Source organism: Danio rerio, chromosome 19 (genome assembly GCF_049306965.1).
Source record: "Danio rerio strain Tuebingen ecotype United States chromosome 19, GRCz12tu, whole genome shotgun sequence".
Taxonomy (NCBI): domain Eukaryota; kingdom Metazoa; phylum Chordata; class Actinopteri; order Cypriniformes; family Danionidae; genus Danio; species Danio rerio.
This window is the reverse complement of record NC_133194.1, coordinates 34,778,491-34,805,584: the sequence shown is the minus strand read 5'-3', so window position 1 is coordinate 34,805,584 and position 27,094 is coordinate 34,778,491. Positions and strand designations below refer to the sequence as shown.

Below are 27,094 nucleotides of genomic sequence, written 5' to 3'. Positions count from 1 at the left end.
CAGAGAAGGTAGCATCTACTGGCTTAAAAGCACAAATTGTTTCTCAATTCTAAGACTGTATTCATACACAATTGACAAATAGTCACAGGCAAATTTAACTTTTGTGACAAAGCAGCACAGATCGGGCCAGTAACAATCCTGTCTACTGTCCCGAGCACCTCGCACGCTGACACCGGGCCATCGGACAGTCCTTATTGTTGAGCCCTGTAAATATTTAAATACAAAGTTATTTTGAATGTGATTAATCATGATCATGACTAATTGTTTGACAGAAAAATCGGTGTGTGTGTTGCTTTTATGAAATTACTTGAAGTCAACTTATCTTATATACAGTGATGGATGCATAGATTAAGAATATCATCAATATAATCATTTGATCAGGCAGTTTTACACACAGTTGTAAACCCTGCACAGTGCACATTATGCAGCACGCTATCATTCCTTCACAAACAGACAGTATCTATTGACTCCAATGATCTGTACATTGGGCATGTTCACTATGCTTTTGTTATGCAAGCGTTCATGGTTCAGCTATGTAATGTAAACACCGCCCTGCTCTAAATCGAGCTGCTGGGTCATATCAGCGAGACTATATTTGCCTACTAATAGAAATACATTTCAATTAGCATGGATGTACTTCCTGTCGGACTTAGCTAAATCCTTTATGTGAGTCATATGTCAGACTCGGAGCTTAGTCGAGGAAGCCATTCTGGTGTAAATGAGCACCGACTCTGAATAATTAAAACGCCTTACCGCTTCTCTTGTCCCAGCCTGGTCCTGTCCTCATCATATCACGGTCATATATAGATCCTGTTTTACACCTGGTAGTACAGTAAGACTCGTCCTCATTAATCCGTTTACAAGTAGATAGCACTAAATACGGGTGTAAACTGAAATATTTTGAGCTCATCCACTTTTGATCACTTCACTTTTGTTTATGGTAAAATGGTAGATATTGTTACAGTGGAATAAATTGTCATTTGTTATTTTTTTACTTCACTACGATATCATATTTCAAAATTAAGCTGATGTGTAATGTAGCTGTTTGAACATAAACAACATCTCTGGATGTATTATGCTCAGGTTCAATGCAAAGGGAAACAGGCTTTTACAGAGTTAGCTTAGCAAAGCCTACAGTGAACAAAGTTTAAAGGCGTGGTCAGATGGGCTCTAATGTTATAGCAGAGAAAGCTAAAATGCTGTCTAAACGCTGCTATTTCCACAGAGCTTCTTCTGTTTCTGTATTTGGGCTTCCAAAGGACACGACACAAAGATAGAAGTGTTTACAGTTTAATTTTAATTATGTTCCAGAGAGTTATACAAAATAAATACGCAGCATTTGTTTGTACAACGTATATTGTTGGTAGTTCTGCTGTTTTGTTTCTGGTTCATCATCTTGTGATATTTTTTACTTTTGTGCTGCTGGTCTGACTTAAATAAATTTGTGTTTAAAAATTACTTCTTGCTTAAATCTGTCTTGTGTATTAGTTGTAATAATGCAAGTTAATTAAAACCAACAGAAGTTGACCAACAGTCTATTTGATGTTATATTTAATGGGAGCATAAAATGTTCTTTGGAAACTCAAAAATGACTTTTAACAGTAATGTATTACTTCTTGGTGTAAGTTATCTTTTTTCGTAGAAAGTAATTGAGTTACGTATTGAATTTACTATTTATCAGTCACTAGCACAACACTGGTCACACAGCAGCCATACAGTAGTTATTGGGGTCACCTGTGATGACTGGTAAGTAGTGCTTGTGTTCTGTTTGCCAGTGTAGTTCCTTCAATTGTTCATAGCATGCTGGTTAGCCTTGTATCTGTGTTCAGTAACGTCTAAAATGAGCCGGACGGTAGAGTCAGTTGATTGTGTGTTTTTGCTGGAAGGAGAATGGTAGACTCTCTGACTCACTGTCTTTGCGCTCTGATGTGACATTACTTCTCTGATCACGTTCTGGTTTTGTCTGTAGTACTCACTCACACACACACACACACACACACACACACACACACACACACACACACACACACACACACACACACACACACACACACACACACAAACACGCATATCTCCCCGGATCCCACTGCCAACGCGCTCTAAAAATATCTGCATCAGAAGCCCTTCTAACTGAGTGTGTGCGTATGTGTGTGTGTGTGTTGGGATGAATCATTGAAGCACAGAAAGCTACTCGACTGATCCCTCGCTTTCTGTCTCTGTGAATGTGAAGGAAATAGAGAGGAACAAGGGAACAGAGAGAGAGAGAGATAGAGAGAGATTGAGAGAGAGTTAAAGAGGGCATTATTTTCCAAGAATGGCCTGCTGAATACATGCTTGATCAATTACAACAGGCAGAGATATTTTGGTCAAGGAGAGAGTAAATGCTCATAAGCGTGGATAAAAAAATATGAAGAATAAAAGTAAAAAATTGAAAGCGGGTTTTCCATGGATGGGTTGGCTAACAGTCTGAAAAAATGAAACTGATAATACAGTTTTTCTTGATTGCTTTGATGCAGCCGTCAACTGATACTCCACATTATCAAAACAATTACCAGACAGGCCTAAAACAGTGGGACTCATGGTCAAAATAAAATATTTTGCTTGCGCATACCGTGTCAAAACGTTTAAAATATGCAACAAAAGCTAGTTTTACCTTCAAACAACACAACTTGCTAACAAGTATATGAGCTCTTTCAGTTGATCATTAGACAACAGACAACAAAATACAAAATACAGAAATTAGTGTGAATCAGTGCACCATTGCTTGACATTGTAGCCTATTGCCAATGGCATTTGTTGTCTTTCTTTTTGGGCTGTCAAATTTGCCTTTTTGCAAAGCTGAAAACTGAAAAAGTTTTGAAAACTGAAATACTGTATACAAAATGAGAAAAAAAAACAGACAAAAGTAATACAATCCTAATATTAGAGAAAACACATGTAAACCAATATACAGTCAAATCTATTGGGAGTATAGGACATAGAGGCTATTGACCTCCTCCATCCATGCTGGCACAGAAAAACACAGACCTTCCACCATTTTTAATGTTTGCAGACTGATTGCTAATTGAAGATTTGTGTGAAGGAGTGTCAAACCGGTGCTTCAGTGATTAAATACTGATCTTGGTAGTTTCTAATGGTTAGAAATAGATGGTTTCTGTTTGGTTATCATAACTAAAACAATGAAGATTGGACTGCTTGAATGACATTCGTGTTAACTGTTTCGAAAAATGGTGGGGAAAATGTGTCAACCCAATGAGAAAGGGTTTTTTACATTTGCAAGACCTGTCTTCTGCTCTGCTGGGATAGCGATAATGAAAATGTAGTGGAACCTAGTTACTTTAACCAGATCAAAGCAAACAAGAAAATAGTAATGGTCTAATAATGAAAGGATGCCATATAGGGCTGCATGTGTATCTTTTGCATGTGTTTTTGATGCCTGTGATTGTGTGATGATTTTAAAAGCATTCAGGTATAAAACAATTTAACCATTTGTAAACACAACTACTTTTATTGAATTATTTTTCTTTTTATCATTCAGTTACTGCACTTGAGTACTGTTAGACTCTGGACATGATAAAACACTTTCTTTCAATAGTATTTTTTCTTGATTGTATTTATAGATTGTTATGCATGAATTACTGACAACACATGACAACACAGAAATGTATAGCAAATAACACAGACCGCAATGAAAATGTGTCGGAGAACCCCAAATATTGTATAGATTGTTAATTAGATTATATGGAGATGCACTCACACTGCAGAATCATCCTGATCGATCTAACATTATAAATTCTTTCCAAAAAAAAGATTTTAAGTCATCTGGTGAAGTTGTAATTATAAGGCAATATATATCGCAAAATTAAAAATATCGCAATGTTAGATTTTTCCAATATTGTACAGCCCTAATAATATATATATACAGATGCAATCAGAATGATACACCCCCTGAATTGTTAGCCTCCTAATTAGCATTTCACACAAGATAAGCATTAATAAAACGCGCTGCATTCCACACAACAACACAAAGAACAGAACACAATGGAAATGTTTTAAGGGGACCAACAACGTGACGGCAGCCATTGAAGTAGGAGATCTTTGAAAGGTGAGGGTTTTTTTTGTTTGTTTGTTTGTTTGTTAAACCGATACCTGTCTTTAGTATTTATAAGCCTAAATAACCATAACCTCCATAACCAGGTCACGTTTTAGGGAAACATTTCTGTTGTGTTTTGTGAATTGCAGCGTGTTTTATTAATGTTTGTGTTGTGTGAGAAAAGCAGCGCATTTTATTAATGTTTGTGTTGTAACCAATTGCTGTGTGTTTCTTCAGTTGTTGTGAGAGTTTGCAACACGTGTGATGTCAAATTGGTGAAGATAGTTTCTTAATTTGCAGGTGTTTTTTTGTAATTGCATATGCTTTCTTAAATTGCAGCGCATGAAGCTCTCTCAGCCACCGTAGGATAGGGTTATTAGGCAAGTTGGTTTGTTCTGTAGACTACCAAATATAAATATATATACCTTATATTGACCTTAAAATGGTTTTTAAAAAAAATAAAAACTGCGTTTAATCTAGCCGAAATAAAATAAATAAGACTTTCTCCAGAAGAAAAAAAAATTACAGACATACTGTAAAAATGTCCTTGCTCTGTTAAACATCATTTATAAAATATTTAAAAAAGAAACAAAAAATCAAAGGGGGTTTAATAATTCTGATTGCAAATGTATATATAAATAAATGTATAAAATATAGTCCTAATTAAGGAAAGAAAATGTAATTATTGTTTATTTATTTATTTAAAAAAACCAATATAAGATAAAAAAATCAACCATACAAAATGTGATTGAAATAAATATACATTTTATTTAAATAAAAATAAAAAATTATTAAAATTAAATTAATTAATCATAATAAATGCATGTGTTAATTGATTAATTAAAAAGAGTAGGCAAACAGGTAGGACTTTAACTTACAGTTAATATCAAGTGTACCTAAAATGTATTTATTATAATAATAACTGGGATAATAAGTAATTACTATGAAATATGTTGTATATTTTCTCTAATAAATGTTAGTCCTATTAAGCTTAAAATAGAATAAAAATGCAGTTATTACCTTACATTTTAGTATTTATTCATTAATTACTTTGAGAAGTACATTCTACTGTAACAATGATATATTTCTGCAATAATTATCATCAAGTTCATTCGTTCATTCATTCGTATTCCTTTAGCTTAGTCCCTTTATTCATTAGGGGTCGCCACAGCGGATGGCCTTCCAGCTACAACCCAGTACTGGGAAACATCCATACACTCTCATTTACACACATACACTAAGGCCAATTTGGTTTATTCAATTCACCCATAGCACATGTCTTTGGACTGTGGGTGAAACTGGAGCACCCTGAGGAAACCCATGCCAACACAGGGAGAACATGCAAACTCCACTCAGAAATGCCAACTGACAATACTGTCAAATCAATGCAATTAAACACATGGGAAAGCTGTCATGATACTTAAAAAAAAGTACAATAAAACATTAATGTCAATCATTTTTCTGCTAACCTCAATTAAAAAAGCATGCCAAGCTGAAGCCATTAAACGTCAAATATAAACATAAACCTCATTTGGCAAATAATTAATTGACAGAAAAGGACCTGAGGGAATTTAGTCAGCTCATTTCAAAAGTCCATCACACTCCGCAGATCACCATATGTAAATGAGGGTTTCTGAGTGTCGCCGCATGTTTAGTATGTGTTGATTAAACACTGCTGTGCAATGTTTGCATTTTCACAAGGGTGTGACGGATACGTGCATGATCAGGTTCACATTCCAAGGACTGCACTTCCTGTCAGTCAAATGATTCCACTCTCTTAAGAAGAACAGTGGAGTGAAAAGTGCAGAATAGGTGCTCGACGTAACAGAGCGCAGAAAATTATCACATCATATCGAATTACATAAAGGGCAGATGCTGTAGGTGAATAGAGAAAAAAACTGACAATTATCATATACTTTTCCTAACACATTTTCTAAAATGTATAAATAATTCATAAAATATGCACTTTACATACATTTCTACTACAAAAATAAGCTTATGCCTCAGTAAAAACAATCAGAATATAGATATGGATAAAATTTGGTGCAGAAATGGACATTATGACATACTGCAGGAGAAAAAAATACAAATTTTAAGGAAACATCCTTTAAAAATATGTAGTGTAAAATAAATTGACACCCATAAATTGATCAAGCGAACACTTTAATATGTTTTCTCCATATTAGACTGCAAAAACTCAGTGAAAATCATGAAAAAAGCATGAAAAGCCTGCCCTAAGTACAGCTTCCGGGTCAAACGTCAAATCCGAATCACACAGGTATTAAAGCACGCCATCGCTTCATCATGAAACAACCAAGATGAAGATGACAAAAGCGAACAAATTAGAAGTAAATGTACACCATTAAATAATATATATCTATATGACACAGTGACACAGTTGAAATCAGAATTATTAAACCTTCTTTGAAATTTTTTTCTTTTTTAAATATTTCCCTAATGATGTTTAACAGAGCAAGGAAATTTTTACAGTATGTCTGATAATATTTTTTCTTCTGGAAAAAAGTCTTATTTGTTTTATTTCGGCTAGAATAAAAGCTGTTTTACATTTTTTAAATAAACATTTTAAGGTCAAAATTATTTGCCCCTTTAAGCTATATATTTGATAACCTACAGAACAAACCATCATTATACAATAACTTGCCTAATTACCCTAACCTGCCTAGTTAACCTAATAAACCTAGTTAAGCCTTTAAGCTGTATAGAAGTGTCTTGAACAATATCTAGTAAAATATTATTTACTGTCATCATGGCAAAGATAAAATAAATCAGTTATAAACAGGGGGCTCATAAATCAGGGGCTTTAATCATTCTGACTTCAACTGTCGACACCAATGTATTTTCATTTTTCTTTTCCTTTACTCACTGACTCCTGACACTTGACAGAGGGTGTGTCTAAAGCGTTGTGCCGACACAAACGTCAGTGTTGACAGCCAATTACATCCAACTTAGATGCATATTTGCATAAAGTGATCTGATTGGCTGACGGCTATGTTGGTGCTTGAAAAGTTGAAAGTTTTTAAACTTCTGCAGCAAGCGATGGACCCGAAATTCAATTCAAAAACGTGTGCTGTCACTCCATTCAAAGTCAGTGGAAAGTGTCAATGCCCTGTGAGAACATAGGGGTGACGACCCAGCACACTGCCCATAACATTTTTTCTCTGAGCACCGTTCTGACCATTGTAAATCTTAATGTCCTCATACTGTGCCTACAAGCTTTTTTATTTGTCCCAGATGTGTACCATTGTGTGTTGAATTTGTAACTTCACAAGCTCGGCAACACTGTCTTTATAACATCCTTGTTTCAGCAGATGCCTTCAAAGTCTATTGAAGCCAACCCTGAAATGATTAGCCTGAAAGGCATAACAACTAATGCTAAAGCTGTCACTATGGCAGTGCGCAGGGAAGAAGACCAAAAGCTGCTCTGTGATTGGCTAAACAAGCTTCACGTGACCAAGTTAGCGTTACAGGTTTTCCAAAGGTAAGTATCCCACTGGGGTAACATTTCCACTGTAGTAAGAAAATCTTTGATGCCGTCAATCTGCTGTTGAACATTCTCCTCAGCCCAAATGCTCAGGAGAGCCCTGGTATTTTCATTTGATTAGTACTGTCTTTTCTCCTTTCTCTCTTTCTATTTTTATGCATGTACTCTACGTTTGTGCTCGATAGCTAAATTAGAAAAATGGAAATATTGCTACAGACCCTCTGTACCTGACTCAAACTCCACTTTTGCTTTCAAGCCATTCCAAAACCTCAGGTAGTTCATTTTGGCCCAAGGTATTCAGAGGGCCAAAAAGTCTAGCCTTTGGCTACAAGAAGAACCCCAAAAGAGGCCTGATCAGGCTTCAAAAATTACTATGGACACACTGGCACACTCACTTTAGGTGCAACGGTAAAAAAACACAAGTGTCTCGCCAATCTCTCCTCTGCTTCCAAGAATCCATCAGTCCCGGCAGGACCTGTCAATCACAAAGACCTCAAGCATCTTGCAGCACATAATGGAAGCTGTCCGGCCTGTGAAACCGCCCCTCCCCTACACACACACACACACACACACACACACACACACACGCACGCACAGTCTACGATAAACACATCACCTCCCTTAGCTTGCTCCTTATCTGCCACATGTCTTTCTCTGGCAGCTTCAGAGTGCAGAAAGACCAGGCGCGTCCCTGCTGAAGGCTTCCCTTTAATTCTTCCTCTAAATCTCACATGAGGATTGACTCATCTCGGCCCCGTCTCGCTGAAAGACTCGCTCTGATCTCCACCTTCTGGCTTCTCGGTGGCCAGTGTCCCTGACCTTGACAAAACAGCCTGCAGGCATGTGTAGGAAAGAACTAGAACTGATTCATACAAGCATTCATTATACATTCGTTTTGCCATTTATCTCATTGGTCTTTTTGCAGCTACAAGTCAGCTAGCAGTCTTTGGAGTTTTACAGGGACAGAACATTCTGTCATCACTTACCCCATACTCGCTTTAAACCTAGTCTAGTCCTCAAAACAGTCTGTAAATTCATTATTTGCTTCTAAAATGAACATTCAAAAACTGATCTATTGTCATAAAATGAAAATAGTTTCCCTTATGTGGTGTATACATGAGAGAAATAACTACTCATAATTATTTAAGCCTTTAAATGTCACTTTAAGCTGTATAGAAGTGTCTTGAAAAATAAGTAGTAACATAATATGCACTGTCATCATGGCAAAAATAAAAAAAAATTAGTTATTAGAAATGAGTTATTAAAACTATTGTGTTTAGCGATGTTTTGAAAAAATCCGTTAAACAGAAATTGTGGAAAAAAAAAATAGGGGGGCTAATAATTCTGACTTCAACTGTTTATATATTTGAATTGCGTATATTATTCATTTATTCATTCATTTTCCTTCGGCTTAGTCTCTTATTTATTAGAGGTCTGATTATTTATCTATAGTACCTTATTAATCACAGCGGAATGAACTTATCCAGCATACGCAACAAATGCCCCACCCAGTGCACACACAGACTTTACTTGACGGGCTGCCCAGGTATATTAACGGCCGTCCAAGTATATTTGGTGACATTTATTTTTTATTATTATCATTCTTTAACACTTTTTTTTTTGTATTCGCCCAAAAGCCAAACATCCGTGATCCATTAACTAGTGGAAAAAGTCCTCTCCCCCAGCATGTTTCCTACTTCTCCTAGTGTGTGCGAAAGAACTGTCAACAGACAATCTCAATGCTCTGCAGAAACCCACGGAGACGCATCTTTTTGGGACTTTTGGGGAAAATACGCCCGTCCAGGGTTTCTAAATCTCCTAAAATGTCGTTATTATAAGCCGTCGTTATTTACTTTAAGCCTCATTTACTTTCGCTTGACTTCGCAGCTGACAGCACATGCGCAGAAAAGACAGTGCAGCGCTTAATAAGCTCATTTGCCTTATTTAAATAATCTACTCTATTTATTCTTGTATTTATTATACATTTTAGTGGTTTTATTTCATAGATGTTTTTATTCCTTTATGTCATTTATTTCTCATTTGCTGTATATTTATTTTTTTATTTAATGACACTGATGTATTACATATTTTATACATATTTAACATGCTCTGGCAATACTCTACAAAATGCCAGCAGCAGATTTTACCTGTCAGTGAGTGCACATGGCTCCTTAAAAGAAAGTAAAAACTAAACAAATAGTGGATTTCAGTCTTTAAAAAAATAAAATAAAAAACTAAACAAAACTTTAATCTATTAAAAAGAAAGTGTATAATTAATACAAATATTGTTCAAAATGTATTGTTTATGTCACATGTGTAAAAGGTGTGTTTTAATCAGGCTACCATAGCAAGTATATTTCATGCCTGTGGGAAGCAATGATCACCCAAACACACTTTCATTTACACACGCAATCATACTGTACACTACAGCCAATTCATTCATCCAATTCACCTTTTTGGGCTGTGGGGAAAAACCCACACGAACATTAGGAGAACATGCAAACTCCACACAGAAATGCTAACTGGACCAGCTGAGACTCGACCTAGCAACCTTCTAGCAACCTTCTTGCTTTGAGGCAGCAGTGCTAACCATTGAGCCACCTTGCCACCCGAATTAAATATATAAACTCAGAAAAGTAAAAACAGAGCCTATAAGATCATATTTGATGTTTAAATACGAATGTCAGACAAGGCTTTTGTTAACCAATGAGATTGTGTGTGGGTGTGGCTAACAGACTATACAAATGCAACATCACAACAACACAAATCTATGCAAACTGAAATTGCCGCACAAAGGTATGCCTGTGCTTGGATACAGAGGAAATAGAACAAAAATACAACACCAGCAGTAAGGAAATAGTGGACAGTGACTAATTACACCCTTTAGCAAAAATCTAATTATAAGCAAAAGATATTCCTCACTGATACTGTAAAGTGTGAAAATAATAATGTTAATATGTGGATTTGTAAGGCACGCCTGATAAGGATGTTTCAATTGTTTTGTTTCATTATCTGGCTGATAACAGAGTGAGAAAGGACCAGTTTGATAATAACTTCCATTAAAAAAGCAGCTCCTTTGAACACGTTACACATTGTGTCTGAGACATCCGTCCTGCGGCTGACCTTTCCTCTGAGTCTTTATCAAGGAGCACACAGGGGAAATGACAGCGCTTCGGTCCATCCTGCCTGATTCACTACAGTGATGCTATGCAAAGTACATTTAAAAGATGTCAATTTTACAAAAAGAGTTAAATGTACATATTATTTGTCTTTTTTATGGCCTCCTCAAGAGCTGCATGATAATGGTTCAACTAATAATCATAATTATTTTGCTAAAAATAATCATTTATAATTTATTTATAAGATCATTTAGTGTTCTTGCACCCAAACTCTGGAACTCTCTACCACGCTCACTCCGTTCTGCTAATAATATCTCAGGACTCAAATCTTTACTTAAAACTCACTGAATGCTTCACTTCTGATCTGACAAACTGAGCACTTTATCTGACCCACCTGTACTCTGCTCATTTGTCTCTTAGGTCTTGTTTTAGTATTTCCAGTGTGTTACATTTGACTTTCTGTATGTTTGTGTATCTAATGCTGTCTCTACATTTATCTGCTTGTACTATATCTTTTTGTCGCATTCTTTGTAAAGTGTCCTTGAGCTCTGGAAAGGCGCTATATAAATATAAATTAATATTATTATTATAATTTGTTATAAATGTGTAAAATTTATAAAGATCATATCACATCTATCACTGACTCGGTCCCAGTCATTCCCCTCGCTGGCCAGCAGAGGTCATCATCACCGGACTTCTAACACATTACGTCATCCTTATTGACTGATTGTCACACACACACCTGCAGCACATCTCATAATCACCTGGCACACACATTTAAGCAGCACTCACACACGCTTCAGTGCGAAGTCTTGTTCTGCCCCGGCTAACACTACTGAGCGTTTCTCATCCTTGCCTGCTTTCCCATTGATTACCTTGGTCTGTATCTCGACCTTGTTTTGCCTGCCGCCTGCCCTGAACCCTAGCCTGAATACCGACTTTGATCCTCGTCGCCTGCCTCTGACCCATGCCTGAATACTCACCTTGTGTTTGCCTGCCACCAGCCCTTCGACTTGATACTACTGTTTGATGTGAGTTCGAACATGCATAACATCTGTGTGCTTATTGTTATTAAACTCTGTTTAATAAACATACTGCAAATGGATCCCTCTGTGTCAGACCCTACGTTACAACATCTGTTTTTATTTAGGACGTTAATATTAGAGCTAGGCCGATAAACAGTGATATATCAAATCATGATAAAATTTGACAGTAACAATAGCTACATGTATGTTTTCATCCAAAATTGCTAATTAAATTTATGCGCAAAACTGGAATATTGCATAAAAGATGTGTGAATAAAGCATCCAAAGAACCAAAGAAAACAAAATCGACACTTCCAAATATTAACAGTAAATACAGAATTTGCTCTGGTAGAAGCTGCGTGAATCTTTTTTTCATTTAAAAAATGACTTGCGCCTCAAAAGGCAAACCTGACACGCAGTGAACGCGTGATGGCATTTGAAGGCATGCGACACGAAGCACAGATGATCTTGATTCTTGATTTCTTGGTCAATAATATAATAACACTAATACTTAAACAGTAAGGCATTTGAGAATGATCAAAACAACATTTCAGATTCACACATTTTTATCATCACATGATCTCTTGCACATACTGGAATTTGTTCGCTAAAAGTGTTTTCTTCGCAGTTTATACACATAACTTCTTAAAGAATAAAAAGTTTATCCTACTCAGTTATGCACATACGTTTAAACATTTAAATATGTTATGCCATTTAATGGACCTTATAACTTTTGTGGCTTTAGTCATTGTTGGGAAGCGCTTTTAAATCTGGACGCATTGATAACTTAATTCAAAATATATATTGTTATCATTCGATATGGAAAATAATTATCGAGATTACATTGTTGGCATATCGCCCAGCCCTAGTTAATAAAAAAATTGAATTAAAATTACTGCATTTACACAAAGGCACAAACAAAAGAAACAGCAACTCAAATGCTAGTCTGTTTTCTTGTTATTTATTACTATTTATTCACATTAGGAAGTCTTACAGTAGGTGAATCAAAAAAATCCATTCTCAAAAACTAAAACTGTGATCATATTTATATTAATTACAAGCGCTGCGTGACATTTAAGGTAACATTGTAATTTTTTGTTTTAACAACATTCAAGATGACATTATCAGTGTCACTCACTGTGTAAAAATAAACAATAGCACATCTTGACAGTCCAAAAGCATTGACTGTGTGATGAAGTCTATTAAAATGCAGTTGAAAAAACCTTATAATTGATGCTATGAGTGCGACATAGTGGCTCACTGGTTACACTGTCAGAAAGAAGGTCACTGGTTCAAGTTCCGACTGGGTCAGTTGGCATTTTTGTCTAGAGTTTGGATGTTCTGCCCGTGTTAGTGTGGATTTCCTCCAGGGGTGCTCCGGTTTCACTCACAGTCCAAAAACATGCGCTATACTGTTTGTGAATGAGAAAGTGTATGGGTGTTACCCAGTGCTGAGTGGCGGCTGGGAGGGCATCTGCTGTGTAAAACATATGCTAGATAAGTTGGCATTCCATTCCGCTATGGCAATCCCTGATTAATTATAAGGACTAAGTCTGAAGGAAAATGAATGGTATTATGATATAGTTATATAGTAATAATCACACAAGCAACAGTACTGCTTTCCTAAATTTCAGCAAAAATGTGATACTGATTTTATTCAATAGTTCAACAAATCAAAAGTAAAAGGTGATGGAGTTACATTCTTTATTATTTTCTTTTTGTCGACAAAAATGGTTCCAAACTAAGCTGAAACAAACCATTTGTGCATCTCATCTGACTGCAGTGTTTAGTCTTGAACAAATCAATCAGTGATTCAATGATCCATTTAAAAATGCTTCTAAATGAATCAGCTGTTTTGAATAAACGATTGTATGAATTCCTCATTAAACCAGGCACTTAATGCCACCTCCTTTCAGTTTTAGTGTCAACTTTATTTACTCATGACTAGGCATGGGATGAAAACCGTGTTCAAGGTATACTGCGGTTTGGAAAAGCCAAGGTTTTAAAACCGTCAACATTTTCTGCTATACCTTTCATAAGGTACGAGTAAGATTTTTTATTGACTTTTTTGGGGTTTTTATTTAGGACAGTAGTATTTACAGCAGAAAAGATATCCAAAGATGCTGTTTTAAATTGTAAAAAAAAATCAGTTTTTGAAACAAATGAAGGCAGCAGAGTTTATTTAGCCTGACATGTTTACTGATCCAAAATATTAAAATTTTATTTAATAATATGTTTCTCAAAATAAAATATATTGTGTACCAAGGGCAAAAATGTTTTGTTTTTTCCCCAGACATTCAAAAAGAATTTATTTTGGAGCAGTAATCTCAACACCATGATACCGTGATATTTTAATCCAAAGTTATCATACCATCAGAAACTTATCCCGGCCTATGCCTACTCATGACAAGCCAATAAACCACACTAAACCACAGCTAAAAATGACTTTATCATTGTTAAATTACATTATCATTGGCCAGCAGCTAGCTCTCTGCAACTCTCACATGGTCGCCCACTGAAGCGAAGCAGGGCTGAGCCAGGTCAGTACCTGGAAGGGAGACCACATGGGAAAACTACTGTTAGTGAGGCCAGCAGGGGGCCACTCAACATGTGGTCTGTGTGAGTCCTAACACCCCAGTATAGTGAAAGGGACTCTATACTGCTCAGTAAGTGCAGTCTTTCGAATGAGATGTTAAACTGAGGTCCTGACTGTCCATCATGGCTTCCTAACCATCCCCATATCATAACTGGCTTCATCAATCTTTCTTCTTTCTACAAATGAATGTCTATGGTGTGCAGTCTTTAAGAAATTATTGTTACTGAGAAATGTCATTTTGTTAGCATTGCACACCTATTAGTTAATGCTAGCCTTTTTCATTAGAACAACAAAAATACTTTGTTGTAACACTATTGATTTTCACTTGCACTTATCGTCAACATTATGAGTCGTTTTTCGACATTCATACCCAAACTATTTTCACAATTTTCATTTTTTCCATTGTTGTGCAGCTCTTCAAAAGAAACTTCCCTAACCACAATCCTACTAATTCACAATAAAATATCACAAAAAATGCCCAGAAGGATCGTCATCATACAATAATAAACACAAAATCACAAAATCATACAATAATAACTTTGTCAGATGCTTTTGAATCTCACTTATCAGGCCATTATGTAACAATTCTTCTCTATTTAATCAATGCACTTCAGTGGCAGTGAAGGAATTAGCTCCCAATAAGCTGTCGACGTTATTACCAGATGCTTTTTTCGGTACACAGTATCTCTATAGATACTAGACTGGCAGCATTGTTGAGCAGGATCTGTGGAGAAAACAGATGCGGAGCTTGTCGTATATCGACACAAAGACTCACTTCAGGACGGACTAACTGGAAACACGCCAATCGATGTGCTTTGCCTTGAGCTTGCAGTCTGAGAAGGACCTCCAGGCCTCCATTTTCCCAAAATATCCCTGCTGTAAACAATAGTGATGTAATGATTTATCCTGTCTCTCATTCCAAGTGGAAATTGTTAACATTTATCTACAAGAACAGAGGCATGACTTTCATAATATGAGTTGCCTGATAAGTCATTGCTTGGTAACAGCGGTCGGGCGTCCCTGTGCAGAGACATGAATGGATATGAGGCCGTTCAATACTGTAATAAAGACGTGAACAGCCCCTTTGCGGAGGGAGAACCTTTCTGCTTGGTACACTGCAAGCTTTTGGTAATTACCAGAGTGCCAGAGAGCATATGAATAAATTCATGAGCTCTGACTCAGGTAATTAACTCATTGTTTAGTAATTAGAGATCATGAGAAAAAGAAAAAGAGAATGAAAGAGAGAGAGAACGAGGAGAACATTTATGGGAGAAAATATAATTCAGAGTACAGGAAACTAGGAGTGTCAAAAGTCATTCTTAAAAGAATAGTTCAGCCAAAAATGAACATTCTGTCATTATTTACATCCTTCAGTTGTTCAGACCTGTTTGAGTTTCATTCTTTTGTTGAACACAAAGAAAGATATTTTGACGTAAACGGAAAACCTATAACCATTGACTTCCATAGTATTTGTTTTTCCTACTGTAGAAGTCAATGGTTACAGGCTTTCACCTTTCTTCAAAATATATTTTGTGTTCAACAAATTCAAAGAAGCCTCTAAAAGTTTTCTTCCTCTTTGTCTGCTTCTTGAATCTGATTGGCTGATAGCCGTGCAATATTCTACCAGTAACAGCACTTGTCCAGCCTTTTGTATGTTGTAGTGCTGTATTTACACCATATATTGTAGTGTGCTAAGTGTGAGATGGGACTCATCCTAAAGTTTTAAAACCGGAGATGGCCATGTGTTTCTAATGAGTCTCCTTTTTTCGCTACTGCAGACTAGTTCAGTAAACAGAAAGAAAGAACAAATGCCTGCATGTGTTTAGCGTTTTTCCTTATCACAAACACAAAAGTAATCTGGAAGTGATTACTCACCTGTTCATATGTTCTAGCTGCAACCCAGTATTGGGAAACATCCATACACACTCATTCACACTCATACACTACGCCAATTTAGTTTATTCAATTCACCGGTACTGCATGTTTTTGGACTGTGATTTATACATTCCTGTGTGTATTTATATGTATATAATTATGCACAGTAAACACATATACTGCATCATGTAAACATAAACTTTTATTTTATATGTGATTAATCGTTTGGCAGCACTAATTATATTGCATACATAGAGTCACATGACTGATGATGTCACCACAACGTTGAATTACAGGTAATAATATTTTACAACACACTGTAAAATTTTTACAAGCAAACATAAGTTCCTTTAGGCAATATCTAGATTTAATTTTTTTTTTTGCTGAAATTCCATTCAATATTAAATCTCTTAAGCTTAATAATAATAATACGTTTCTTAAAGTTTTTTTCTTATTGATTGAGGCTTTCCTAATTTCCTTTTTTTTGTTATTGTATTTTCTTTTCAATGCAGTGATGTTACTTTTCATGTGTTCAATAAAAAACAAATAAATAAATAAAATATTTTACAACATTATTGCTCTTAATGCATCTAACTGGTTAATATCAGTACATGATACACTCTCAATGAGCTATTCATCCAAAATAACCCACGAGTGTGATCAGACTGTACATGATCTCATTTTAAACACTTGTATAAATGAAATAAACAGATTTGAAACATTCATTTGAGGACATATCATTTTAGATGGTGAGCAAATCTGTTTAGCGCTTGTTACTCAAAAACATTTGACCACAAAAGGCCTTACAAACTCTTTTTATACTCTGAGGCGAGAACAAAAATGTTCAATAAAAATGTTGAAATAAAGACTTTCTCCAGAAGAAAAAATATAATAGAAAACACTGTGAAAACTTCCTTGTTCTGTTAAACATAATTTGTGAAATATTTTAAAAAGAAAAAAAAAAATTCACAGGAGGGTGAATAATTTTGCCTTCAACTGTAATCTATCTTGAATAAACCCACTGTTACTGATACACTCAAATGATCAAATTTTTACAATCACCTACCAGTACTCTTGACATCCCTACAGCAGGCTAACAAAAATATAGACTGCGAGACGTGAAGGAAAAGGAAGCTGTAGAACGACACCGAATGGGAGATTTCCATTTAGAGCGACGAGAGACGACTGAATGACAAAATGAGGGAGTGTGAAATGACACCAGAAGCAGAGAGAGATCCCTGTCAGAAATCAAAGCTGAACAGACACGGTGACGGGTTTATCCACGCGCCGCTGGGCCCGACTGCAGCTCAAGCAGCATCAGATCCTGTTCCTCTACACGCAGACACACAAACGTCACCTTACGCCACATATCACATTCAGTCTATATGTGCACTAACACATTCCGACAGGCTGGAAGATGCTTGCTTTCCAAACAGGACGAGAAGCTAAATTAGTTCAACGACAGAAGCTAAATATTTCCACTGTCGTATACGGCGCTGAGAGGGAAGATGGGTCATGTGGGGCGAAGAAGATCAAGACGTCGATGAAGGGAAAGTAGGCCTAGTTCAAAAGTAATGTGACGCTAGTAAATTTCTGCACTTACTGTGGCAGAAGTTCATTAAAAAAATGTTAATACGTAATTATCGTCAACTCATAAAAGAAATACTTCATGAAATTACATTTATTACTCAAATATTACACAGCTTTTATGTTAATAAACACAATACAAAACTGAAGAACAAACACATTGAGATGGAATACCTTACACATGGCAAAAGTACACAAACAGAAGTATACATGTTGTAATGTAATAGCCATTGAGCATTGCGCCACAAGCAAAATAGTACAGGTGGACCAATAGAAAATAGGGTGGGAATAGATGACAAAAAATACCCCTGAAAACACTGTCATTCCAAATCTCAAGATATCACACAGAGAGGCATTTATACTGTTTATATATGGTGTTTAAATACAAGTAAATGTATCTGTTATGGAGTGAATAAGGCAGCTATTGTATTATTATTATTATTATTATTATTATTAAGATGTTTCCAGGGAGTCAATTAGCATATTACAATGCTTTCTTGAAGAACAGAATGGGAAAAATACATCTGTCATTATTTTATAATATATTAATATTTCATAAGATTATTGTGTTTGTATTGTAAAAAATGTATTTGTAATGTTTTAACTTTTTTTTTTCTTGTTTTTTATTTTATGGCGTTTCTAAACGAACTGATTTGCAAAACTTTTGATTGCTCAGTGTAGGTTGATAAACTATAAACTATGAAATGTTTCAAACAGAACTGAAAATGTTACACTTTTACCAGTTAAAACAATTTGTACAGCCACAATGCTACTGTTGTGATTGCTAGTGGTGTTGTCTTCACTGGCAATTACTTCCTGTAGTCCATTGTAATCACCAGCTGTGTTATACCTGTTGAAGATTACTTCCTACAACTCCCAGAAATATTTGAGCCAATCACTCCTGCCTCAGCTGACAGCCATTTGGGCACACACACTTACAGCTGAAACTCATCATCACTGATTACACGAACAATAAATACTCTTTAGTTTCTCATTCACATTGCTGAGAATTAATTTGCTGTTACTGTCATTTAAAGCATTTTCTTTGTCTCTTGTTTTTTTGACTGTTTATTGTTTTCTGATTCCTTGCCGGCTGCCCTAAATTTGCCTGTCTTTGAATTACACTCTTGGATCATCTACTTCACTGTTTATGCTGGTTTTCAACCCCTTTCTGTGTGACCATTCTTAATAAAGTTGCATTTGCTACTACCCGTTTGCACATCATGCATTCGCCACAGCTACATTGTGTACTCTCAAAAAATTATTTTGCTGCTTGTTCAAACTACTTATTAAAAATTAGCTGAAACAACACAATTATTGAGATGTTTTTGGGACAACTTAATTGTTTTATGTTCAATCCACTTAAATTTGTTAACTTAATGTATTTGTTTTTGGAATAACATGAGTGAATTGTGTGGAACCCTTCTTTTTTAAAGTGTATCGTACAGTAGGCTGGTAAAATATAGTGAAATGTTTTAACAAAGTTGTAATAAACATGGACTAAAGGCTGATTTATACTTCTGCGTCAAACGCCGGCGTATGCTATGGCGCTGACGCATAGCCCTTTGCCGTGGCCGTAGGCGTCGCTGACGTGCACCTCTCAAAAAATGTAACTACATGTCGCAACGACGCGTAGCGTAAGCTCTGTGATTGGTCGGCTTGGTAGCGCTGACGAGTCTGGTCGGGACCAAGAGCTGCATGAATGGTGCGAGCCTGATGAAGCGATTGTTTACAAGTGTGGAGTCCCGTGAAGGAGCTCCGGATGGAAAGTTTTGTTTTGTGTTTACCTCATGGTTAAAGTTGTTGCACGTCCGCCGGTTCCTGCCTCAAAATGAGCGAGTTTGAGCCACTTGTACATCCCGGAAGTGTTCAGGAAAAGCAAAAAAGCAGCTAAGAAACTCGACACAGAGGAACATTTACACCTCACTGCCAACTAGCGTTCTTCAAAAAAATTAAACTTTGATTTCTAACATAAAGCAGAGCTTTATGAAATTTGTTTAACTCAAAAAAGTCTGGCCACAGTAAAAACTGAACTGAGAAAATGAGTTGGGTCTAATTTTATTCTCAGAAATGTTGCGGCAGTTAGTTTAGATTTCACTTTGTATATGATGGACTTCAAAGAACCACACTGTATCTTTTATATATATATATATATATATATATATATATATATATATATATATATATATATATATATATATATATATATATATAAACAATAAAACCGAGATAATTAGGGAAAACTGTGCAATGACGACATAGAAAACTGAAGGTAGGAACAAATACCAGAGCGGACTTTGAAAAAGAGGAAGTCAGACGTTGAGTCAGCAAGTGAAAGGCAGATAACTAGTAAGGGATCAATGTATGAAGAAAGAAGAAGAGAAACAAAGACACTTACTATATCTTTGTGTATCTGTATGACAAGGCTAACCTCACGCTACTCATTCTTACACACAAACAAACGACTGAAAGAAAATGACGCTGGTTATAAATTGTCACATGATCTGACAAACCACAAATAAGTCTCTTTCGTAAGAGGAATATCCACGGTTCTTACACCTTTTCCAAAATCAAATATAAAAACTTTTCAAGCACTTTCCTGATACATTTTCACATTTTTGGCAAGTGTGGTAAATGACATATTTATATATACATATACACACTTCACATTTCAGATGCTGCTTGTTATATAGTATAGTATTCTAATGAACATTTTGATGTTTTCCCTAAGCCCAGCATTGAATTACTGTCATTTACTCTTGTAAAATGTCATGTACTCGCATCTTAAATGTGTCATGTTTTATTTCAAATTTATATTTACTTTCAATTCATCCACTGTTCACTCAAGAAGCGGTAATCTCCATGAATTTTGTCTTCTCAGACTGCTTAATTAAAGGGATCACATAAAAACAGCCAGATCCCACAACAAACACATGACACACAGTACATACAGACTCCAGTTTTCATTTTATGCAAAAGAAAAAAAAGACAAAAATATGTATACATAAATACTTATCAATATTTAGTAATAAATATATATGTATATTATTATTGATTGATTGATTTAATAAATATTTGTTATAAATAACTATATAAATATTTATGAAATATTTATTAATATTAAATACATATTTCTATACAGTGGCCTCTCATTAATCATATACATTTAATTTATGTACATTATAAAAATAACCTGCAATTAGCATAATCTACAAAGTAGTTAGCTTTATTTTGAGCAATTATTATAGATGTTTTGAGGCTGTAAAACTGAATTTAACAAATCGACGATTCATTTATTCCGTAATGGCACCATACAACCGTGTAACTTCTACCTTCTTTTAGCATGTCCAGAAGTCTAACTTTTTGCACGATGGTTGGCATCTCCCTCTGCTTTTTGGATGCTAATGCAGATGCCTTTGACGGTGCAGAATGTTTCGTCGACATTGTGGGGTTTGTTGGGGAGAAAACTTGCAAACATACAGTACAGCACTTCAGAATCACACTGCTAGAGATTTTACCTCAATTTGACAAGCTTAACACATTCTGTACTGTACAGGTGAAAGGGCATGGAAGAGATCGATTGACAACGGTCTACAGCCAATCAGGACAGACAACACAATGCGCTGTAAAAAAAAAAAAAAAAAAAGCATGTCGAATTGCACTAATGAAATCTGTGAAATTGTGATACTACGAAAGGCGTTATAGTGAGAGCCACTTATATCAAATATATATTAATTAAATAAATAAATATATCTGTGTGCGCAAATGCCTTGTTGATGCCAGAGGTCAGAGGTGAATGGCCAGACTGGTTCGAGCTGATAGAAAGGCAACAGTAACTCTACAGTAACAGTAACAAAGAACCAAGGTATGCATAAGAGCATCTCTCAATGCACAGCACATCCAACCTTGAGGCAGATGGGCTACAGCAGCAAAAGACCACACCGGGTGCCACTTTTGTCAACTAAGAACAGGAAACTGAGGCTACAATTTGCACAGACTCACCAAAATTGGACAACAAAAGATTGGAAAAACTTTGCCTGGTCTGCTTAGTCTTGATTTCTGCTGTGACATTCGGATGGCAGGGCTAGAATTTGGTGTCAACAACATGAAAGCATAAATCCATCCTGCCTTGTATTAATGGTCAGGCTGGTGGTGGTGTAATGGTGGGGGGGATATTTTCTTGGCACACTTTGCCACAGTCTACCTGGGTATTGTTGCTGACCATGTCCATCCCTTTATGACCACAGTGTACCCATCTTCTGATGGTTACTTCCAGTTGGATAACACACTGTGTCATAAAGTGCAAATCATCTCAGTCTGGTTTCTTGAGCATGAGTTCACTGTACTCAAATGGCCTCCACAGTCCCCATATCTCAATCCAATAGACCACCTTTGGAATGTGGTGGAACGGGAGATTCGCATCATGGATGTGCAGCCAACAAATCAGCAGCAACTGTGTGATGCTATCATGTCAATATATGGACCAAAATCTTTGAGGGATATTTCCAGTACCTTGTTGATTCTATGCCACGAAGGATTAAGGCTACCTGGTACAAGTAAGGTGTACCTAATAAAGTGGCCGGTGAGTGTATACTATATAAATATAGCAAGGGACAACTAATATTATTATAATATCATATATATCTCTAATATCTATGCTGTTCTTAAGCAATTTTAAACCTTGAAAACTGTAGATTATTATTCGAGGATTTCCAGCACCTGTATGAACCCTAACTATTATGAGTACCTGAGTTTTGTAGTTGAATTTCAAAAAAAGTATTGACCACAAGCCAGTCCAGAAGCGCTGAAATGAAAGAAAAATGCTGTCTTACCTAGTTGGAGGATAGCGATGTATCTTGCCCAGGTAGAAGTTTGGGATGTTCAATGTGAGAGAAGAGTCCGTCTGTGATGGCAAAGTGTAGATCTCTCCTCCAGCTGTTGTCTACTGAGGGGACGGCTTAAGATTCCCACTCTGTCTGTCCACGTCTGCTTCTGTCTGGCTCCGACTATCCTCACCATTCCCTGACACAAACAAACAGACAGGTTTACACTTAAGCGATGAGGTCAGAGGTGCAGAGCCATATTATCATTTCCCCTATTAGACTGCTGGATTGCAAATTTGGTTATAATCAAAATGCTTTTTAGACTAATCAACCTCCGTAACTGCACTGTATGCGCAGAAATGGCTGTTCGTACTGGCGGTATGTGAATTTGAGAAAAAGGTAAAATAAACATGTTTTGAAATCCTCTCATAATGCTACCGTCACTCCTCTTGAATATGTAACCAAGGTAACAAGAGACTAGTTGAGAATGTACTTTAAATAGTTTCAGCCATATGAACAAGCTAGACGCTGCAGCGTTGGGATTTCCTTTACTATCAGACTAAAACCACAGATCGATCTATTAATTAGACAATAAATCAGTAATGAATGTATTTTGTTACATAAACATTGATTAGAAAAATATCTTGTGCAGAAAATATTACAAGGATTTGTATTAAGGCATACAGTAAGTGCCAAAAAGCCATTTAAATCCTCAAATTGATATTAATTTAGTAAAAATACAATTTAAAAATGCTTGAATCACAGTTAAAAAGCTATATATATATATATATATATATATATATATATATATATATATATATATATATATATATATATATATATTACATTATGTTATATTATATTATATTATATTATAATAAATTATATAATATTATATTATATTATATTATATTATATTATATTATATTATATTATATTATATTATATTATATTATATTATATCATTTTCATCCGCTTATGCGGTGGCGGGTCGTGGGGGCAGCAGTCTAAGGAGAAAACTCAAGACATCCCTCTCCCAAGACACTTCCTTCAGCTCCTCCAGTGGGATACCAAGGCGTTCCCAGGCCAAGTGACATAGTCCCTCCAGCGTGTCCTTTGTCTTCCACGAGGCCTCCTCCCAGTGGGACATGCCTGGAACACCTCCCTAGGCCACCTCAGCTAACTTCTCTCGATGTGGAGGAGCTGTGGCTCTACTCCGAGCTCCTGCCGGGTGACAGAGCTCCTCACCTTGTCTATAAGGGTGCGCCCTGCCACCCTGCAAAGGAAACTCATTTCAGCTGCATGTATCCGAGATCTTGTCATCTCGGTCATGACCCAAAGCTCATGAGCATAGGTGAGAGTAGGATCGTAGATTGACTGGTAAATCGAAAGCTTTGCCTTTCAGCTCAGCTCCTTCTTTACCACAACAGACAGATACATTGACCGCATTACTGCTGCTGCTGCACCAATACACCTGTCAATCTCACGCTCATTCCTTCCCTCACTCGTGAACAAAACCCCAAGATACTTGAACTCCTGCACCTGGGGTAAGGACATTTCTCCAACCTGGAGATGGCAGACCAACTTTTTTCCGGTGGAGCACCATAGCCTTGGACTTGGAGGTGCTGATTCTCATCTCAGCCACGTCACACTCAGCAGCAAACCGCCCCTGTGCATGCTGAAGGTCCATGTTCAATTAAGCCATATGAACAACATCGTCTGCGAATAGCAGAGATGAAATCCTGTGGTCTCGAACCAGACCCCCTCCAACCCAAGGCTGCGCTTTGAAATTATGTCCATATAAAATATTAACAGAATTGGTAACAAGGGGCAGCCCCGCCAGAGTCCAACATTATATTATATTATATTATATTATATTATATTATATTATATTATATTATATTATATTATATTATATTATATTATATTATATTATATTATATTATATTATAACAAATTGTCTCCATAGAATTATAAGGTTATATCTGCGTTCTAAATGATTTTGAGATATTGAGCTTCAAAGTTTTGCATTCCATATACAGTAGCAAACAATATGCATGTAACAGTTGTCTTTTATACATTAACATTACAGAGACCCTAAATGTACTCTAAATTATATAAAATTTGCAAATTGGGGTAAAAAAAAAAAACCAGAGAAATGCAGATAGGACCTTTAATTCTAAAAGGTAATTTTCTGCTAGGAATGACAGGGTTCTATCTGGCAGAACATTCATTGAAGCATTACTTTTCGAAAAATATAATCTGCTTATTAATTTTAATTAAAAGAATAAAATTGGTGTTGTAACAATATGTTTATGTTTGAAAAAGTATTTTTTTTGCATTCTTTAACATTTAATTAATGTTTTAGGATTAATATTTTTTCTTGTTTAAATTAAGCATACAAGGCTGTACTAAATATTTTGCCAGTGCAGATGTTATCATGTAATTATTATGGATTATATACTTTATATGAATTACTAAAGTAAATTTATTGAATTATATGCCCCATGAACTAAATAAGTATTTACCCTTCAAGGCTTAATATCAAATTTAAAGACAATGAGCGAAAAAGTTTAATAAATACTGAAAAATGTTACACAAATAAAAATATTTTACATTTAATATATTTCATTTTTCTAACAATTGTTGTTGTTTTTTTTAACCATGTAAAATGTACCATTTAATCTCAATGTCAAAAACACTTCAATCATTACATTTATTTTCAGTTTCAGGTTTCTTTTTAGTTTTATGGGGTGCGGCATTATTTAGTCGACTCTAATTTTGTGTTTCTTTCTGGTCTTTTCTGCTGTCATTGAAGCAGTCTGATGAAATAACAAAGAAAGCTGATCCTGACTGTCCCTCATGTGTGTATTCGAAATGCTGATTGGCTCACAGAAAGAACTTTATAAAGCCAAACTAGAGCTTGAATTTATAGATTAAACCTTTTTTGTTTTTTAAATAAAAAGTCTTAAACTGTAAACAACTTAAACCTAAACAAATAACTCAATTTGGACTAAAATGTCAGACAGAACTTTATAATTCTAAAGCGATGACATGTCCAGAAAACTCATTCGCTTGTGGAAATTCATTCTAAAAGTCAGTTATATATATATCGATATGTCTCCATGTAAAATATCTAAAATAATCCCATAATTATCCTAATCAAACGCATAAATAGCATTTACATCTTATAAAATATTTTCGTAATGTCATTAAACTTAATTTATGTTTAGATAAAAAGCTGAAAATTCAGCTTTGCCATCCCAAAAATAAACTATATGTGACAATGCATCAAAACGTTATTTTACATTACAATAAAATGTTGACATATTTACACTTTTTGATTGTATTTGTATTTGTATTTTTGATTTAAGAAATTAAATGAATGAATCCATATAAAGCAATACTCCGATTTGATGCCGTCTCTTTCACTAGTAAGTGTACATTCCCCTACACAAAGACATTTTTAAAAATCAAAACATGTTTCTTTTTCCTTAAACCATCTGACCTCTCGGTTCAGACTATTGGTTCATCGGAGGGCCGAACGCTGTGAGGAAAGGCTGTTTAATCAGAATCGCTCTCCACGTCTCTGAAGCTCCTGGGGGAGACACACTCACAAAACAAACACTGGACACTATTTATAGATGCCTGTCGACATGGCAACCACTCTTTGTTTGTTTGAATCAGAAACTAATTCTCCTTTTTCCCCCTCAAATGTTTCGCTTCTCGCTTCAAAGCAGACATTGAGAATTGAGACACTCGATTTTATGTTCCTCCAAAAAACAAGAGACAAGGCCGGAGGATGTGCTCCGACAGGACTCTTTTGGTCGTTCGAGTGCTACATGTGCTCTTCGAAAATTTGTTATGTCAAATCTATTCTGAGTAAACCGCAAGTTAAGCTTGTTTAATCACATCAACCAAGGCAGCGTGTGGTATTTATGAGAGGAGAGAAGTCACAAGCTGTTTAAAGTCTATTGGTTAAAATCTCAACAATTCATTTGCTCCGAATAGATTTTTTGTACCCCAACGGAAACTGTTTTTTCACCTCCAAAAGCTTTGCAACTGACATAAATCACTGTATAATCTAATTTACAACTATGTATTTCACTGGTTTTCACTGAGCTTCAATTATATTGTGATTTACAGGACATAATTAGTAGTTCATTCACTTAATCATGTGGTGTATGGTTTAGAAAAACGATTCCTATGGATAAAATTTTACAATTAAAGTCTTTAACATCAATGTTTTTTTTTTCTCTTTCTCTTGAAATGATACAGGAGTGAGTTCTCCAGTGAGTTTTACTTCCACAACAATGCCTAAAAACATGAAAATGGCACATTTTATGAAGCAGACATGAATGTATAATGTCAGACAGACGAGCATACTCACACAAAAACCCTTCCTTGTCTTAGTCAGCAGCGCTGGGTTTTGCTGACTGATTGAAAAGGCAGGAAAGTCTACTACTAACACTCT

At 35.7% G+C, this 27,094-nt stretch overlaps 2 protein-coding genes across 5 annotated transcripts in view; one reads left to right on the top strand and one right to left on the bottom strand.

The window, feature by feature from the left end:
* hpca (hippocalcin) overlaps window positions 1–27,094 on the top strand; it is an 802,589-nt gene that overhangs the window by 377,488 nt on the left and 398,007 nt on the right. The gene's annotated exons all lie outside the window — the stretch shown is intronic.
* atxn1a (ataxin 1a) overlaps window positions 1–27,094 on the bottom strand; it is a 214,394-nt gene that overhangs the window by 120,257 nt on the left and 67,043 nt on the right. For all 4 annotated transcript variants that reach the window (XM_073930870.1, XM_073930869.1, XM_068215141.2 and 1 more), the window contains exon 2: window positions 22,630–22,819. The gene's annotated coding sequence lies outside the window, so the exon portion shown is untranslated. The remainder of the gene's footprint in view (window positions 1–22,629; window positions 22,820–27,094) is intronic.